The sequence below is a fragment of the Ursus arctos genome, unplaced genomic scaffold (genome assembly GCF_023065955.2).
Source record: "Ursus arctos isolate Adak ecotype North America unplaced genomic scaffold, UrsArc2.0 scaffold_22, whole genome shotgun sequence".
NCBI lineage: Eukaryota > Metazoa > Chordata > Mammalia > Carnivora > Ursidae > Ursus > Ursus arctos.
Genome location: NW_026622897.1, coordinates 43340309 through 43360522, shown reverse-complemented (window position 1 = coordinate 43360522; position 20214 = coordinate 43340309). Strand labels below are relative to the sequence as shown.

At 41.3% G+C, this 20214-nt stretch overlaps 1 long non-coding RNA gene across 1 annotated transcript in view; it reads left to right on the top strand.

Annotated features, from left to right (window-relative positions):
* Window positions 1-20214, top strand: part of LOC113269400 (uncharacterized) — an 85632-nt gene that overhangs the window by 53749 nt on the left and 11669 nt on the right. The gene's annotated exons all lie outside the window — the stretch shown is intronic.

Sequence of the window (20214 nt, the reverse complement as noted above, 5' to 3'; positions counted from 1 at the left end):
GTCCAAAAACCTACTGTAAAAAGAATATGTGTGTATGCATGTAAATAGACATACACATACACACACACACAGAATGTTATAAATGGTTATTAAGATTTCTAGGCAAGCCCACAAAAGTCTATTCAATATATAATTGTAGGCAAACTACTGTGCATGTGCAATTTTTAAAAAAATTACCCAGCAATGCCAATAAATACAACAGGAAAACCACTAAAATTTTAAATTGTTTTTAAGAAATAGATCCTGACTACTGGCCCTTGGGGTGACAAGATGGACAGACAACTCCATTTGTCTTAATAGGTTACATTTACCACATGCTTACAATATGCCAGGCCATGTCCTAAGACCTTTGAAAGCATTAGCCTTACAAGTATTTGATCTCACAACAACCTTATAAAGTAGGTATCATTCTTTTCCCCACTTAACAGACAAGGAAACTGAGGCACAGGGAAATTAAATAGCTTGCCCAAGGTCACACAGGGAGTGGTAATGGTGGGATTTGAGTTGGGGCAGCTTGGTTCCGAAGCTCTAGATTAAGAACCACTGGGGAGTTCTCCAGAAGAGACAGGGGGCCAGTTAATAGTGGGGGTTGTATAGGAAGTGTCTAAACTTGACAGCACATGACTGACTGGGGACAAAGCTGGGTAGTCAGGACTGAGTACTGGGAATACAATGTTTTGTGATGGTCATTTTGATGCTAGTGCTATTTTGACATTCATACTTGATTCATTTCTATGAAGAATAAAGCATTAAACTTTCAACTTAAAAAATCATTAAGTACTCTGCAGTAGAAACTCATTCTAATATCTGGATGAAGTGAGAGTCAGATTGGGGACTCAGGACTGGGGAGTCAGAGATGTGGTTAGAAATTGATGAAGTTTAGAAATGGGGTAAGGTTGTGACACACATTATTTGTTCATTTTTTTTTTAAGTGATTGGCTTGATATTTAGGATTACAGATGTCCATGGTGTCAAAGTGGTCTAAAAAAAAAAAGGTTCTACTTCAAAAAGGGACTTATAGGAGGAAGAGGTTAGGCAGTGAGTGCTAACCACAACCTGCCTTAAGCAGAAGCAGAAGGAAGCCTCAGGCCAAGCAATGGAAGGAGAGTCACTTTCTGTTCTGGTTGGCAGAGAGGGCAAAGAATCAAAACATCATTTTTGCAATGGATGAGTTTACAAAATTGCAGGAAGTGTGACAAGACTTGAAAGACAAGACACATTTTTTTTTTTTCAGAGTTCAGCTTTTTATTGAACAGGGTACAGAAGAGGTTTAGGCAGAAAGACCAAAACTCATGTCATCATCAGACCCTTCTGATTCTTCTTTGCTTCCACCTCCTTCTCCTCTGCTGAGGCAGCCGTGCTGTGGGGGGCAGCACCAGCTGCTGGGGCAGGTCCACCGGCCCCTGTATTGCAGATGGGGCTCCCGATGTTGACATGGGCTGGGGCCTTTGCAAACAAGCCTGGCCCGAAATGTTCAACATTTATTTACACCCGCTGATTTAATGAGGGCATTGATCTTTTTTTTTTTTTTTTTGAATTTTTTTTTGAGAGAAGTTTCTAAACATTTATTAAACATTCAGTATCATTTTCTTTTTTTTTTTGAAAAAGTTTTTTTTTATTATGTTATGTTAGTCACCATACAGTACTTCATTAGTTTTTGATGTAGTGTTCCATGATTCATTGTTTGCATATAACACCCAGTGCTCATTGCAATACATGCCCTCCTTAACACTCATCACCATGCTACCCCATCCCCCCAGCCCCCTCACCTCTAAAACCCTCAGTTTGTTTCCTGGAGTCCATAGTCTTTCATGGTTCATCCCCCGCTCTGATTTCCCCACCCTCATTTTTCCATTCCTTCTCCTAATGTCCTCCATGCTATGAGGGCATTGATCTTATCCTACATGACTGTCACCTCATCGTGGAGCAGGTTGAGGGCCAAGTAGATGCAGGCAAGCTCCGAGAAGGGCTGGTGAGTGCTGAGTGGGGCTGCTGCTTGGCACAGTGCTAGTCCGGATGAAGTGAGGGCCTCACCCCAGCGTGGCCTTAGCTTCCTCAGAAGGACCAAACACCTTAGTGCAGCTGAGGAAAGGCAAGACACATTTTTCATATCATGCAGTATCTTTTTGCTGTGGAGTATTTCCCATCTGAAAATTGGGATTATTTGACCATTGGCATCGCCTCTGGTATTTTCCATGGATCAAGACAAAGTATTGTGAAAAAACTGGGATACAGAGCTAAGTTCCATCCAGGCTCTACCACTTGCCAGCTATGTGTCTTCAGGCAAATCTCAACCTCTGAATCTCAGTTCCTTCATGGATTAAAAGGGAGTGATAATATTGCCTAAGTCTCAAGGTTGTTGTGGGCCTTAAATCGTGCCTCAGCTAGTCAGCATTCAGTAAATGTTCATCAAATGGCGAGAGCAGTTAGTAGCATTACAGCTGAGGATTTTATTTTTCTTTTCTGTAGTTCTTAAATTTTCTACCACGAACATATATTGCTTTTGTAATTAGAAACAAAGACATAAAATTATTCTTTTTTAAAATGACTGCCGTAATTTCTCATATTTTCACCTTTGCTCTCCTCAGCTTTTGCTTCTTTCATTTCCCTTTCTGCTGTACATAAAAACAGGTCTTCTCCACCCAGCAATACTCAGAAGATGCTATGGGATGTCAGTTATTCTCTATACTGCAACATGCCTTTAAGGGGGTCAGCTCAGCGTCCCCAGCCTGCAGTACTTAGAAGGGGCTGAGGTCAGTGGAAGCTCAGTGCCAGGGGAGCTCTGTTCTCTCCACTACACATCGATCCCCGTCCTGATGGGGCCAGGCCGCAGGGAGCTCCATTTTTTTTTTTTTTTTAATCCTGCTAGTTTCATTTATTCAGAACCAAGGCCTGGAGGCACTGACATAGGCTGCAGGGGTCAAAGCTGCAGTTGGTCTTTGGAAACCGAGGAGAGTGTGGGCGAGTGTATTAAGTAAAGCAAAGTTCTGGAAGAAAACCAGCTACTAATCTTGAAGTGTCCCCTGGTTCTCTTCTTTTCATTGTAATTTTAGGCTTGTGGATCCCAGATCTCCATATTTGCCTTCTGGAGCTGTTTTAGCAATAAGAAAAGATGAATGTAGGGATTTAAGGCTGAGTTACACCAGGCCCTGAAGCATTCTCGCATCAGGAAGCATAACCAGGGGCCTCTGTCTCATCGGAGGCTGCCTGGTCTGCCCACCCTCTCATGCAGCGGGTCTTTTCTCACACAAGGACGTAAGGGAGGAACCACAGGGCCAGGATCTTTCTGAGTGTGTGGGCTTCTGGGAGCACATGGTGTGGTTCCTCTGCTTCCTCTCAAACCCACTCCTGCTTGCTTGTTCCTATTTCAGCAAACATCGCTGCCATCTACCCAGTGGCCTAGGTTAGAAATCTAGGAGTCATCCTTGACCACTTCCCCCCCACTCACATCCCACATCCAATTATGCATGCAGACCTACTCACTACTGCTTTAAATGGCCCTCAAAGTCATCTGCTTCTCTCCATTTCCACTGCTACCAACTAGTCGAGATAGCCATGCCCTCCCACCTCCCTAACTGGTATCCCCCAAATAGGACAGTTGTTTGAGTGCCTGATAGCCCCCTCTACAGAGAGGATAAGGAACATGTAAGGGTCACACAGGCAGTCAGTGACAGCAGATCCAGAGGAGAATCCAGGCTTTCTGGTCCCAAATTCAGCCCTTCTCCTGGTCACCATTTGTTCATTCATTCACTATACAGTTGACCCTTGAACAACGCAAGGGTTAGGGCGAACTTCCCACACAGTTGAAAACTTGTATATAACTTTTGAGTCCTCCCAAACTTAACTACTAGTAGCCTAGAAGCCTTGCTGATAAGATAAACAATCATTTTGTATGTTATATATGTGTTTTAACTGTATTCTTACAATGACGTGAACTAGAGAAAAGAAAATGTTATTAAGAAAATCACAAAGAAGAGAAAATACATTTACAGTACTGTACTGCATGAATTGAAAGTAAAATTGCATGTAAGTGGACCCAGGCAGCTCAAACCTATGTTGTTCAAGGGTTAACCGTATTGCAGGGATGTATTTAAGACTCTGACGCGATGCTAGATTAAATCATTGTCTCCCTATGGGGTTTTTCCACTGTCACCTCTGGGGGTGGCTACTCATTTTGGATTATGGTTTTCAGCCTGTTAATTTATGGCCCCATTACCCCTGCGTGTTCTCAACTGCAGATAGAGTAGGGCATCGCTCAGGCCCCTGCCAGTCCTCTCATTCCAGTATTCCACAAGCTGGCTTCTGCGTGGTCTACTCACAAATAGCTTCTGAGCTCATGAGACCAACAGCAAATACACACATCTAGGCACCTCTCCCGAGGAAGAAATTCTATGTGAGTACGATATTTACAACACAAAGTGGAAATGTTTCCCTCTAGACCAAATTTATAATCTACATAGGAAAGGGGGATAGGAAAGTTGATCTGATTCAGCTTTCATTCCTATCTTACTCCATAACTTCTTGGGAAGTCAATGCAGACACAGTGCTGGTGCTGGGAACACAATGCTGTATCACATAGACAGATATCCTACTTTAGGGAACCTCACAGGCTAATGGAATCCGAGCTAAGCTATTACCTAGTTTCCTTTTAAGTATATTCCTGTCTGGATACCATCTTTATAAATTTCAAGTACAGGATTATAGAATCATAGATTCTAGGAGACAAAAAGGAAATATTCATTTAGCCTAGTGCCTTTCTCCCCTTAGCCATTGTTTAAATCCCATTTTCAATACTCCTGTCAAGTGATCATGTGGTCCCACTTTGGACATTGCCAATAATGGGACTTACTACCTCCAAGGTGATCTAATCTATTTCTAAATAGCAGGAGGAGTTACAGTGTTCTCCCCTATGTCAAACCAGAATTGATTTCCCAAAGCTTGTACTGTGTTCTGGCCTTTAGGCCTATATAGTCAAGATAGTCTCTTCTGCTCTGAGTCAGCCCTGGGTGTGAAAGCATGGTTACTGTGTCCCTGAGGCATTCTCTTCTCCAGACCAAACATCTCCACTTGTTTCCACCTATCCCCATGAATATGGTTTCAAGCTCCTTCTCTAGTCAAATGGCTAACAGAGCTACTTCTTCCCACTCTGCAAAAGCATTAAAAACATCTTTACATAAACAATATTATTCTCCTTGATTCTCCCATGTTAAACTCAGAGATCATGTGACTATAGAGCAAATTTCTCCCATTCCTGCAACACCCCATCACATGCATAACTATGTAGATAGCTTTGAAACAAGGACAACTTTATTATTCGCAAAATAAAACTAATAATATTGAGCTGTCAGGGTTGTTGTATTAAAAGAGATAATGAAGGTTGAATTAAATATTTCAACAAATATTGATGTAACATCCATTGTGTACTGGACGTTCTGCTAGACTCTGGGTATAATAGAGTCCTAAAGAAGATAGGAAAGACCTCTTCCCTTTTTGAAATTTGTAGCCTAGAGACTGAATATGAAAGGCTCTTCAAGGGTCATACGGTTTGAACTGAAGCCCAGCTCAAACTCTGCCTGAAGCCGGTTTGAATTCTCCTTTCCCAATGACCTAAGCTGGAAGCTTAAAAATGGTACCCACTATTATGATTATCATCATAATAAACATAGATACAGCCGCATTAATGCCAATAAACCTTTGGGTGTTACAATTTCCTTATGAGAATAATGATTTTAGAAACAGAGCAAAGACCATAGTGGCATTTCTGATTAATAATAACCATTATATCACAGACTGTCTCATTTTCTCCTCCTAGAAACCACCTATTTCCTATAAATCAAGGAGTTTTATAATAAATGAGCTGAGTTAGCGTCCACACAGTGACTGTTTATTCAAATCTGGATCACTTGTTTAACTTGGGCAAACCAAATGAGAGATTCTGGAGTGCAGAACAGCAGCTTCAGCAAGGAAGGGGCACTTGCACTTGTAGGTACAGTGCCAGGCTCCCTTCCTCTTTCCATCTGTCTGCTGGAACAATTATCCTGTCCATAAAGTCATCTTCAGCCATCACCTTATTCAGTACAGTATGGATGGCAGGATGCGCTTCCAACATCAAAGAGGCTTTCAGCTTTTCCAAAAGCTGTGTCTTGGCTTCCCTATCATTTTATATCATAATTTGTTCAGCATTTGGTTGAGGAACTGATAGAAATAGAAGAGTTATTTACTGTAAAACACCCAGTCTCTGCTCATTTAAAACCACTGATCTTCCTGTTTCTCTGTTACCAGCAGATAATCCACCATTTTGGGTGGGGTGAGCATGAAACCACCACCTAATATCTCACTGGAGGGGGGGAGTGACCACAGGATGTCATCCTCTGTGTCAGAAGAGTGGCAAATATTTAGCAAGGCGGATTCCACATTTGCTTATCTGAGAAGTGCTCTGCGTCTGCACCATGCTGCTGAAATGAGAGTTAAGATCTTTTTCACCAAGCCTGTCCCTCTGACCCTATATGCTGACAAGATTTTTAAATACTATCTATGTCTTGGTATTAATCATACTCATATTTATAGTGGCTAATATTTGTTAGCTAGAGTTAGTCCGGCATCATGCCTAACACATACCTTATCTCAGTTAATCCTCACAGCAATCTTTTGAGGTAAGCATTTTCTCTTCTTTATGTGAAAAAACTGGTTCAGAGAGGGTAAATGGCTTGCTCAGGTTAATTTAACGAATAAATACAAGTGCCAGGATTTGGGCCCAATGGAGGGTCTGTTTCTCTATACCCCCCCACCCACCACCCCAAACACTCGAATCTCGATCCAGAATAGAGGGGACTGCTCTCAGAACATCCTTCCTTGCCCACGTGTTCACTTCCTCCCTTTGTTTGTGTCCTTTTCTATCTTCTACATAGGATTTCAGTTCTTATGAGGGAAAGAGAACTTATTCATCTTTGTGTTCCTCCCCAGGGAATAGAACATAGTAGTTCTCAATAAGTACATTTTAAATGAAAATACACACACACGAACCAGAATACAATGCTATCACTAGAATTTCTGACTCCTACTTAAGAATTACAGAAAGGCTCCCATTTTAAAATTAATATGAATCAAATCATCTTAATGTGCCTATGTGATAGTAGCCATAGAGTGACTAAACAATGAACCCCCCTCTTTTTTTATTGCAGGTCCAAATTGCACATCCTTTGGCTTTCCAAAGCCAAAGAGAATAAAGTCTTCCTATCCTTAGTGTGACACTCAAAAGTAGTTCAAATACGGGTGGAAGAACTCGCTGCTCCGCCCAAATACCGAAGCTTCCCCAGACTCACAAGAGGCTGGTGGGACTCATTGTGCACAACCCATGAGAGGAAACCTCTCCCCTTTATACAAGGTTGGCCTCACTTGGAGCAGTTGCAGATTGAGAAATAGAGTTCTTGGCCTTAGTATTTAAGACTCTGACACCTGAAAGTCATCATTCCAGTTGGAATGGAAGCAACATGGAACAAATAGGTGTGGAGGGATCACCAGGCCAGGAAAGAAAGACTGACATGGCAATAACAACTCTCCACATTTATACAGCGTTTCCTATGTCCCAGGCGCTTACTTACATTATTTGTTTTAATCCTAACAACAGGCTGAGGTGTGGGTACATTTTAAAGACGTAGAAGTGAAGCTTAGAGGAGTTAAGTCACCTGCCCAAGGCCTCCTTGTTGGTAAGTGTGGAGCTGAGGGAATTGAACTGAGGTCTCTCTGACTCCAAAGTCTAAGGTCTTAACCACTCATGCTAATCATTAACCGCACTTCCCTAACCATTGAATCTGTTCTTGGAGATCAATACTGGAGGCTAAATTCTAGACATGCACCGCATTTTATTTATTGCTTTATTTTTATTCATGTAAAAGCTGAATGTGTAGTTCTCATCCTGTGAGATGAATGCTATCATTCTCAACTAATCTTTTAGTTGTCAGCAGAAGTCTAGGCTAACAACCGGCTCTAGATAATATACAGGGACATCTGGACTCAGTGTCTTCAAACTGACAATTTTGCTGAAGAAACTGATGCCCAGAGCGGGGAGACCAGATAAGCAGCAGCCGTTACAGACTTGAGTCTGATGAAAAATACTACTTATTTCACTTATATTTGTAGGCTGCGTTATGGCTACCAAGCATGTCATATATATTATTTTATTTGATCCTAAGGAAAATTGTGAGGTAGGTAAGTAATATTATCTCTATTATACAGATGAAGAGGCATGCCCAGAATTATTATCCTATTAAGTACTAGTCTTGAAAATCCAAATCCCGAATAAATGAACTTCTAGCCCTTTTAACCCTTCAATAATGCAGATGGAACTGTGCTCAAATCTTGACTCGACCACACGTCTCTCTGAGCCTTCAGTTTTCTCCCCTGTCAAATAAGAAATGAAGATGTCTACCTCACAGGATTGTGAAACTAGATGAAGTAATGTATGTAAAGCCCTTTCAATAAAGTAGTGAACAGAACAGATGCAGATCCTGTCCTCATGGATCGGGATGGTGGGGGGTGAAAAAACAAACGTTCAGTGATTACACACTTGATGATCAAGTTACAATAATCGTTAAGTGTTATAAAGGGAAAGGACAATGCTCTGTAGGCATACCATAGGGTGAGCTAGCGTCCTGTGTGGCTGAGGGCAGGCCTCCCTAGGCAGTGACAGCTAAGCTGAGACCTGAAGGATGAGTGACAGTTCATCGAAGCAGGGGGTGTAGGTGTGGGTTGTAGCAGAGGGCGTTCCAGGGATAAGGAACATCACCAATGAAGAAGCTCGGTGACCTTGAGGATCAAAGAAATGACTTCTGTGGCTGGACTGTAAGGAGCTCCAGGAAGACGATGTGAATGGATGCTGGAGAAATAGGCAATCTCCAAGTCATGTGGAGCCTCGCAAGACAAGTTAACATTTTTTTTAAAGATTTTATTTATTCATTTGACAGAGATAGAGACAGCCAGCGAGAGAGGGAACACAAGCAGGGGGAGTGGGAGAGGAAGAAGCAGGCTCATAGCGGAGGAGCCTGACGTGGGGCTCGATCCCATAACGCCGGGATCACGCCCTGAGCCGAAGGCAGACGCTTAACCGCTGTGCCACCCAGGCGCCCCACAAGTTAACATTTTTGAACTTTAACCCAGGAGCAATGAGAAGTCATGGAAGGGCTTTAGGCAAGGGGCAACATTAGATGGGAGCTTTAAAAAGTCCAATTCCAAACTAGGGATTGTTGGCATCTTTTTAAAAGCTTTCCTTTCTTTTTTTAAATAAACACGTCTTTAGCACCCCTTATATTGCAACAGTGATACAAACTGTGCGTTTGAAATATAAAATGAAAAGACTTAGACCAGGGCAAGTACCAGCTCCTCTCTCTACTACTTTCAGGATCTAGGACAAGTCACCTCAAAGACTATCTCTGCTCTTGCTACCTAACATGGTTTCTTCTCTCTCTTAGCAAAAGTTCTTAGCAAAAGATCTGCAGATCTTAAAGGTACTTTAAGCACCAGTGTACGTATTTCTGGGAAGCTCATTTATTCATTATTTTTGTTGAATGAATGTTTATTAAGCATCAGCCATGTGCCCAGCATCATATTAGGTACTGGGTGTTCAGAGGTGGATAAGATAGCAACCCTATATTTTAAGAACTCACAGTTTGGGGTAGACATAGGCCAGGAAAATAAATAAGTAGTCACTATGTTGTACACCTGAAACCAATATAACATTGTGTGTCAACTGTACTCCAATTTAAAATTTTTTAAGTAAAATAAACAGGAATGAAGAGAATACATACGTACATACATAAAAAGTAATGACAATAAAGTAGGATCAACTACAAGAGAAGAAGCAGGGAGGGAGTTATTCACAGAACCTAGAGTCAGGGGAAATTTTTAGTAGAGGTGACATGCACATGGTATGTACTTAAAACATGTTATGTAATACATATTGAGCAAAACGTCTTTTTCCACCAACTTTATTGATATGTAATTGACATATAGCATTGTGTGAGTTTAAGATATACCATGTGTTAATTTGATATTGCAAGTGATTACCACCATATTGCACTTCCATATTGCAAATGATTACCACCATAACATTTTGGGTTTTTTTAAAGATTTTATCTATTTATTTAGAGAGAACGAAAATGTGAGCAGGGGGGAGGGGCAGAGGGAGACTCTCAAGCAGACTCTGTGCAGAGTGCAGAGCCCAACATGGGGCTCGATCTCACAACCCTGAGATCATGACCTGAGCCAAAAGCAAGACTCTGGACACTCAGCCAGCTGAATCACCCAGGCGCCCCTACTACAATAACATTATTGAGCTGAGTCGTAAAGGATGAAGGGAAGCTTACCAGACAATAAGAGGAGTAGGGAGTGAATAACATCACAGACACCATAAAAGCGACTTTTTCAGATTACCCTATCAGCAGTCAGCTAGATAGGTTGAAAGGGAGAGATTGTAGGTAAGGAGACCAAATGAAAACCTGGGGCAATAATCCAGGTGAAAGGTACAAAGGACTTATTGTTCACTTAGGAGTAATGGTGGCTGTACTCAGTTTGCTTAACACTAAGTTTTACTTGGTAGTACAGTGTATGGCTTGTAAATGTTAATGCATCTTCCCATGAATAGGTGTCTGTTTGCCTTCACAAGGCTAGAGACCATGTCATCTACTGAAATCCTTATGACACCAATGCTATGCTCTGTATCCCATATGCATCCATCAAAAGTTGAGTTGACAGTTGGATTCACTGACCTGCGGTGGGAGTGGAGCAACTGGAACAAGAGAAGTGGGAGAGGACTCCCCTTCTGCCATGCACCATGGCACTCTACCCTCCTGTAAGGCAACATCTTAAACTCAGCCAAACCTGCTTCTTATTTTTCCCCAAAAGCCTGGTATGTCCTTTTCCTTGTTCAGTTGCATCCATCCACCCTAGCTAGAAACCTCAAGATAATACTGGAAGCCAAGAACAAAGCTAGGGGGGAAAATCATTTTTAGGCTTTTAAGAACTATATTTTTTCCTCCAGAATCTTCAAAAGAGTTTTTCCTCTCATTCATACATAGAAGGAAGTCAGTGATCCTAAGTTCAACAATGCCACCTCTCTGAATCTACCCTAAAGACACACTCCCAAGTGTACACAAAGAAGCATGTATAAGCATGTTTTATGTAAGAGAGAAAAAGTGGAAATAGCCTAAAAGTCAATTCATCCAACACATGCTAATAAACCATGTTCTGTTCATGACACAAAATATTAGACAACAGCTAAAATAAATAAAGTAGATCTATAAGTATTAATGCAGAAAGCACTCCAAAATTGATTGAGAAAGGCAATTTGAAGAATGATAGGTCTTATACCATTGGTGTGAAGAATAACCACCAAAGAACCAACAACCTGAAACAGAAATTTATTTCTTATAGCTATATGCATATGCACTAAATGCATAAAAAATGGTCTGGGAGAATATATACAAAAATATATACAAATCTGGTAACAGTGGTTACCTCTGGGAAGGTGGGATGGGAACCAGTACTGGGAATGATGGTCAAAGAAATTTAGTGTTTTCTGTATTTAAATGTTTTTCACAAGTGTAGTAGTGCATTAATGATTTAATGAAAGAATTTTTTAAGGTAAGAAAATCATTAAGGATGTGCAGTGCTATTTTTAGTAGCGAAAAGTTTGTACTACCTAATTGCAATAGAAATATTATTAAATCAATCATGGTATAATCCACATGGCAGAATTTAATAAAAATGTTTGTTTTTATGTTTGCAGATGTAAAGAAGTTAGTGATTTATAGTTCCATTTGCAAGGAACTACATACTACTTATGATGTTCTGAATTATCCCATTTTTGTTAACAAATACATACACAAAAAAGTTTGAGATCATTTTTTATATAAGGTTTATAGTTGTTTCTGTATCAATGGGATTCTGGTTGTGTTTTGCTTCTGTATACCCTAATTTTTCCCTAAGGAATAAGTATGTAATAAGAAAGATTCTATTTTTTAAAATGTAAATGAAATGAGGGAGTTGAACTGGGAGAAAGGTAAGAGGAAAAAATGCGTAATGGTGGATGGGAATAAGAAAGTAGGGAAAAGATGTTTGAGGATTTTTTTAAAGAGATTTTTTTTTTCCAGAGAGTTAAGGGGAAAAATATTTTTGTTCTCAGAGTTTTTCAGTATACTTTCCAAGCCATCAAGTTCCTAAATATAACCAAAGATGATGATTTTACAAGCAAGCCAATATAAACATAGTACATGTTTATATTTCTACATTAACAACATGACATTGGAGCTGCAAAAGTTCTTTTGAATTGGCTGTATTTTATTTTTCTAAAAAAATAAGTCCCCTTTTGGGTCCCCGTTTAAAATATAATACCACTCCCACCCCGCCATGGCTTTAAATTTCAAGAAAAGGCAGAATAAGATAGCGGCATTTAGGACTGAGGACAGAGGGGTAGAGAAGCAGGAGGGAGGGTGGGAGGTTAAGCATTTGAGCAGGAAGGGGAGGGGGAGGACGTTTTGGAGAGCCTTGCCTAAAAGTAGTACTGCCTAGACTTCAATGTGTATTTGGATCATCTAAGGATCTGGTGAAAATGCAAGTGTAGGATGAGACTCCCAGGTGATGCCTGGGCTGCTGGTCCCTGGACAACTTGGAGCAGCAAGGCCTTGGAGTCAGGGAATTTGCTCTTCCATCCTAGTCCATCTGCGTTTCACTGACCATGACTTCTTTCTTTCTAACCTAACATTTTTTTTGTCAGGATACCAAATAGCAGAAACTTTTCAGAAAGTCATTTTACCATATACAAGGTACAGTTTAAGGCCCTATGCATGAAAGTGAGGAAAATGGGAAACAGAATAGAGAATGGGCAGGAGCCCCTGAGACACAAATGTTATTTGTTAGAAAGGGTGTGGTACTATGGAAAAAGCCCTGGACCCGTTGTCAGAAGACCTGGCTTCATTAACCAGCCGTGTGCATTTGTGCCCGTCATTTCTCTCCAGTTTTCTGTCTCCTTTCCTGTCAAAAGAATTGGTCTACAGGCTTCTAAAATCTTTTCGGCTCTGACACTTGGGGAGTCTATAAAGAGAGCCTGCATCAACAGGAGGGAAGAAAAGAAAGATGCGCCACCACACACATAGCTGCCAAGGATCCTGTACATGTGGTATTATAATGGAAGAATTTCCCCCTTGTCTGCCCAGATGCAGAAATGTTGGAGTGAGAGACTGGGAAACATGCCTAGTATGAAATCCTAGTACCCTGACTTCCTGGTTTTGGCAATTTAGAGTCTTGGGAATCTGTCCCAGGCTCTGTAAAGTAAGACAGACCATGAAAACAGGCCCTCTAAGAACTTCAATGTGGCTCTGGCAGCCTTCAGATTCTAAGGTCCTCAATCCTTGGGGCCACCCTCAGGTTTCACCTCATTCCCCTACACTGATCAGCAGCCAAATTCTGAAGCCACTTGAGCTTAAAGCCCCAGCCAAATGGCCCTACTGCCTTCCTGTTTGTGAAAGCCTCCAATTCCCAACCTGTGGCCAAATCCAACTCAACCCTTCCCCCAAGATCCCCCTCTGGACTCGAGTCTCCCAGATCCTGTGGACTCTGTCCAGGCCTATAGCAGCCAAGCCTAAGGGAATTGGGAAGGCCGGATGGTGACACTTCTTTCTCTACATTTAAGATAGTCCTATGCTCAAAGTGAGGCTCGGCCCCTAATTTGATAAGCACAGGGTGGGAAGGGGACCTGCTGTGGTGAGATTACCCAGCCTCTGGGGCAATCTCCTACAGTTTCGCCTCACACCTCAATAGACCTGCACTCTTCATCTCTTCACTTACTCAGCAGGTCTGTGGCTATTCTAGCAAAGACTCCCAAGTCATCCGTAAGCATGCTGGCTTCGGGCTGCTTCCTGTGGCTTAAGGGCAGGTGGCCTCCATCCATGTTCCTGAGACCCCATCCCCCAGCGGACATCCACTCAGTGCGTGGCCTCCTGAGGCCTCCATTTGGGATGCAGGGACCTGTGGGCTGCAAGAGGAGTTATTTTTCCCTCCGGCCCCAGCCTAGGGTGTGCTGAATGATGGGGCTGGCTAGTACAAAAACTGCTTTCTACAATGTTGGTCCTTGGTATTTTTGGTGTCTGGAGAGAGCTTCCTTTCCTCCCACAGTTAATTAGCAGCATAGGAGCATTTCCCTTTCCTCTACAGAAAGTCTGTTCCTGCCCCTGAGGCCAGGCAGATGGCAGGTGTGGCTAAGCCCTCCCTGAGGTTAACCTCAAACTTCAGCTTAAAGCCACACTTGGTGAGAAGCAAAATGAAATGCAGGGTTAGCTCCCATTGGGGCAGAGTCGGCAAGTGGGCACAGGTCCCTGGCAAGCCACGGGTTTGTTTTCTAGTCTCCTAATCAGGTGAGGGGATAGGAGAAGGGGGTGGGGATCCAATGTGTGTTTGACACATTTGTGAATTGTTCCTATAACAAAGACTTTAAAAAAAAAAACCCAACAGAGTGGAGCTTTATATATGTGAATGAGAAGCTCACATAAGGACCTATTGTCAGGAGGAAAAATTGCATGAGTAATTGTGCATGACTTCAGTCTTCCCAGTTGAAATGTTAGGCGTGTTAAGGATGATTGTGGACATTCCAGTGTTTTCAGTGTGGGGAAGAGGGAGGAAGGAACTCCTCGGAAGTGAGGAGGCAGGATGTCTAGCAAGGCATGGGAGACAGGAACCTAAAAAGCTTCCTCCACTTTTCTTGCTGGTTCCCATTCTTCTTCTACTTAATTAAGGTACCACCTCCTACAGGAAGCCTTCCTGCCCCTACCTTCTCTCATCTCCCACTTTAGGTGTTCTTGATAGGTAACTACTGTCTTATCATTATTTACTAGACCATGATACTACTAATAGTTTGTAGTGCAGTGTGCATGGACCCCAGGACCAGATTCCACCACTTCCTAAATGAACAACTCTGGCCAAATTACTTAATCTCTCTGTGTCTCAGTTTTGTCATCTATAAATGGGAGTAATACCTACCTTCTAGGATTGTTATGAGGATTAAATGTGTTAATACATACAAGGCACATAGAACAGTGCCTGACATATGGTATGCACTTAATAAATATTTGCACTTATTATTTTTATTTGTACCCCCAGTAGTTAACAGTTTGTAATATATCATGGGGCAGTGGTTTTTCAGCACTTGTATGCATCATCATTGCTTGAGGAGCTTTAAAAATATATGACTCTGGGCTCCATTGGTCTAGAAGTGAAAACTGACTGTGGTATTTGGGAAAAGTTCCCAGGTGGTTTTATTATGCATCCAAAGTCATAGGTACTCAATGAATAGATGAATAGATGAACCAAATGGGATCAGAAGGAACCAACGCAGGTGACACCATCCTTAGGAATATCAAAGCATGATTCTGTCCCCTTCAGAAAGTGTGTTACCTCCTGAGGCAGACTTCCAGAGAATGATATGACAGTGACTGTAATGTAATACATGAAAGAATATAATTCTCATCATCTCAACATATTGCTCTATTGAAGAAATAGAAAAACGATTAGCTAGAGCTAGTACTAGAGATCAATAGGTATTTCCCATTGTGCTCTCTTCTGTTTATGCAGACTTTTTACTCAGAGAGTTGCCATAACAACTCCAACGAGAGCTGAACTTTGACCTTTCCTCTAGTTTTAATTTCAACTTGCCACCAAGTCTTTAATTTCGTGGACATAAGAAAACATTTAAAGACCTCAAATAAAGCATTTCTGCCCCTATAATGTACAGTTGCAGTATGTTGTTTATCGAGTTGGTTTACAAAATTTAAACTTCTGCTTGTAAAACAGGAAGTCAGGCGTCTCTCAATAGAAATAATGAACTATAGCCAGGAAGCTCACTCTCAAGGCACATATATATTAATGGGGGAAGTAAAGATAAACATACTGACAACTAGAGAAAACGAATATAGCAGAGACCTTTAAATAGTATGTAGCGGGATAAAGTGAGCTTGGAGTCAGATTTAGGCCTATTTCTTATTAGCTGCCTGCCCTCAATTAATTCAGTTAACCTTCCTGAATTTCAGCTCCCTCGTCAACCAAATGTGGATTCTGATGCCTATGTCACAGGATTGTTGTGAGGCTTCAAAGCGATACTACACATAAGTGTCTGGTGCTTTTTATTAAATGAAATTATTTTAATGAACAAACAGCTGTATTCCAACAGCACAATTTGTTGGCAGCAATTTCATTATCAAGAGGAGAGATCATATGGAACAGGAGGACTCAAATCAAAATGGAGAACTAAGCATGAACATAGACCAGCCCTACCACCATAAATCCCTTAAAGGACAGAGATGATAGCTTCTAAAATCATTAAGTCTCTACCAGCACCAGCAAACAAGAGAGGAGGCAGAAATTATGATAAAAATGTGGATAGAAAGCAGTTACGATCACACTGATAAACAACTCAGGATGAGTATTAACATACTCCAAAACACTCTTAAGGTCAATTTCTTTGAAGGTAGGGGCAGAGAATCTCCTAGCTCAGAGGAAGCAATAGAAAGAATACGAGGGGTTGGGAAGCACTCATCAGGGTTATTCATCTTTAACCTGCCCTGTGAACAACAGACCTCTCTCCTCTTCCCTCCACTTCAGGGAGCTATAGGTCGGGGGTAGGGGTCAGGAGGGTGGGATAAAACACAAAGCTTCACTCTAAGAAGGGAAGTCCCCTGTCTGGGGAGGGTGTCTGCTGGTGTGTAAGGGTCTGTGAGAAAAGCAGGTCTGGAAGTAACCCTATGCAACTTCCACAGACACAGAGGAAAATGGCAAAGCTGTTTCTGCCCAGCCTGTCAACTGTGGCTTCATTGAAGTAAAGGCCTCCTTATTTTGGGAGGATGAGCTTATCTGGGGATGAGCAAAGGACCAAGAGGGGAGGAGGGTGGTCCCCAAGCCTGCCTCTCAGTCTGCTCCAAGCACCTTACTGGGAAGTCTGCAGTCAAAATGACCTACCCGCAGAGTCCCTAGTAACCCTCCATTCACCAAAGGAGACTAGAGGGGAAACGGACAGCTCAAAACTGAAGTGAAAACTTAAACAAAATACCTGCTAATTAATCCATTCTTCAAACATACATATGGTGAAAAACCAAGGATCACCTGATAGTTGAAGAAATTCAAACAGCTCTAAAGAAAAGGATTAAGATAAACTGAGGGGCGCCTGGGTGGCTCAGTCTTTAAGCGTCTGCCTTCGGCTCAGGGCGAGATCCTGGCGTTATGGGATCGAGCCCCACATCAGGCTCCTCCGCTATGAGCCTGCTTCTTCCTCTCCCACTCCCCCTGCTTGTGCTCCCTCTCTCGCTGGCTGTCTCACTCTCTGTCAAATAAATAAATAAAATCTTTAAAATATATATATATAAACAAATTGAAAACTGACCCCAGAGAAGACAGATAAAGGAACAGAAAAAAACATTTAAAAAATTCTAAATAGCATCATCCTTTAAAAGATCCGTGAGGATGTTGTAGCAGGCTGCTATGAAAAAGGAACAAACAAACAGAGAATTAAAAATTATGATAGTAAAATTAAAAAAGCAGTAGATGGCATGAATGATAAAATGGATATGGCAAAAACTGGAGATGTTATCCAGTAGGTAAGTGTGAGGAGATGTCCCTGAACATACAGAAATGATCAGGAATGGAAAATTTGAGAGAAAAATTGAGAGACTCCTAGGGACTGAATTGTGTTCCCCTCAAATTCATATATTGAAGCCCTAAACTCGATCTGACTGTATCTGGAGGTAGGCCCTGTGAGGAACTGATAAAGGCTAAATGAGGTCAATTCAATAATTCAATAGGGCTGGTGCCCTTATACAAAGAGAAAGAGACACCACAGGTGTCTCTGTGCCATGTGGAGGACACAACAAGGACATGGCTAGAAGGCAGTTGCCTGCCAGCCAGGAAGAAAGCCCTTACTGGAACCTGAATTGGCTAGCACCTTGATCTTAGCCTCCAAAACTGTGAGAAAATAAATTTCTGTTGTGTAAGCCACCTAGTATATGGTATTTGGTTATGACAACCCGAGCAGAGTAATACAGAGACACAAAGGATCAATTCAGCAGTGCCTCGTTTCATTCAAAAGAAATGCCAGGAAAGAATTGAGAATTGGTGGGGAAGAGATCCACAGAGAAATAATAAAAGAAAACTTCCCCAACCCAAAGGAAGCTTCAAGACTTTATAGGGCCTCCTAAGCGGCAGGCAAGGAACATTTTCAAAGATGCATAGTTAGACAAATATTGGGATGTTTCAGAGCCAAAAGGACAAAGAAAAAACTCTAAAAGTATTCAGAGAAGAAAAACAGGTTACCTACAAGGAACAAAAATGAATTGGCTGTCAGACTTCTGAAATGTCACTCTGAATGCTGGACAGCAATGAAGCAATCACTTCAAACTTTGAAAGAAAATAATTTTGACCTAGAATTATGTACCATGCTAGCCAAACTAGCTTTCCAATGAGGAAGCAAATTCAAGACATTTTCTTTTTACCCTCCAGGTTGTCAAAAGTGAGTAAACTCGATGAAATCCAGCACTAGCAAGGTTTTAGGGAAAATGTCCCTCTCAGACTCCATGGGAGTATCATTTCGTACTGCCATTTTAACAGGGCTACTTGGAAGTATGTATCAAAATTTTTCTTTTCCAGATATCTAACCTGGAGAAGAGCTTATACAAATGCACAGGAGGCTTGTCCAGCACCGTGGGGTCAGTAGTGCAGATCCTGGAGTCAGAGTGCTATTTTCAAATCCCAGCTTGGCCACTTATTAGTTATGAGAGTGGGTTATGGGTAAAATTAACTTAGTGCCTCTCCAGTGAAATGGGGATGATACTATGGACTCCCTATTTCATAGGGTCGTTCTGAGAATTGAGTGAGTTACTACATGCAAAGTGCTTAGAACAGATCTTTGTACAGACTAAACATTTGATAAATAAATATTACTGTCATGTATCATATATAGAGATGGAAGATGTTATCTAAGAACATTAGACAGTAGATTACTTCCAATTTCATGCCACTGGAAATAAATGATGCTGTGGCGTTTGATGTGGCACAATATTGGAGGACCTAATATCTATAAATGGGAGAATGGTACAGCCATACTATGGAATACTACATAGCCATTAATAAAAAGGTGGTAGAATTATACTAACTGTATGTGCTATCAAGGAAAGATCCCAGGGACATATTGCTAAAGGAAGGTGAGGGAGAAAAAGCAAATTGCTGAACAATGTATATAGATTATCCCATTAAAAAAATACATGAGTGCACATATTGCACATGTACACAGAGGCATAGCACCATAGGGCAAAGCAGGGGGAGCTGTCTGTCCTGAGTGCAGGCAGTAAGAAGATATAGCAACTGAGGATAATTTAAAACAATAATTTTAAGGAATAACTTGAAAACAATAATAAATGACAATAAAATCTACTTAATCTGCTTCTTATTATCACCATGAACAATGGAAACAAAGAACGTCAGTGATAAAATGCTACCCCAGCCAGGGCAGTCAGCTCTTCCTGTCCACCAGCCCCTAATTCTGGATGATACTGCATCTTCCCAAGTGCATAGAACAACTTAGAGCAGAAACTGACAGCACTGACTAAATAGGATAATTTACAGAAGGAAGTGGGGTTAAGTAGGGGCTGTGAGCAAGATTTTTACTTTTCACTTGCTACTCATTTAAATTTTTTTGCAAAGAATATATTTATTTACTTATAGTTTGCACTTGTATAGTTAACACTTTTTTAATTTGAAAAAAAAACATGCTCGGCAAAAAGATTTATTATAGGAAGTCAGAAAAAATGGAAGCCAACGATAGCCTACAACCATTCCTCCAAATATTTTAGATTATGGAATATGGGTTAGGTATGGTGACTGCATTTTCAGAACTAAAAGTTAGAAGCCAGTGTCTGCCAAAGAATTTTTGGTACAACTTCTGAGTAGGAGAGGCATCATGGGACGTCCAATCTGGGTGCCAATATAATGGAATTTCTGGGACCATCTGATGGTTTATTATTACAAATAGACTGTCTGAAACCAGGCCTGTCCATAAATCCCTAATCCCACTCCATTTTTGGATCCTTTTGGAACTGAACTCCTCCTGATAGGGTATCAGCTTAAAACCTAGCATTCAGACTGCCTTACCCTGACTCCCCCAAGTTCAAGACCTTGAAATCTTTG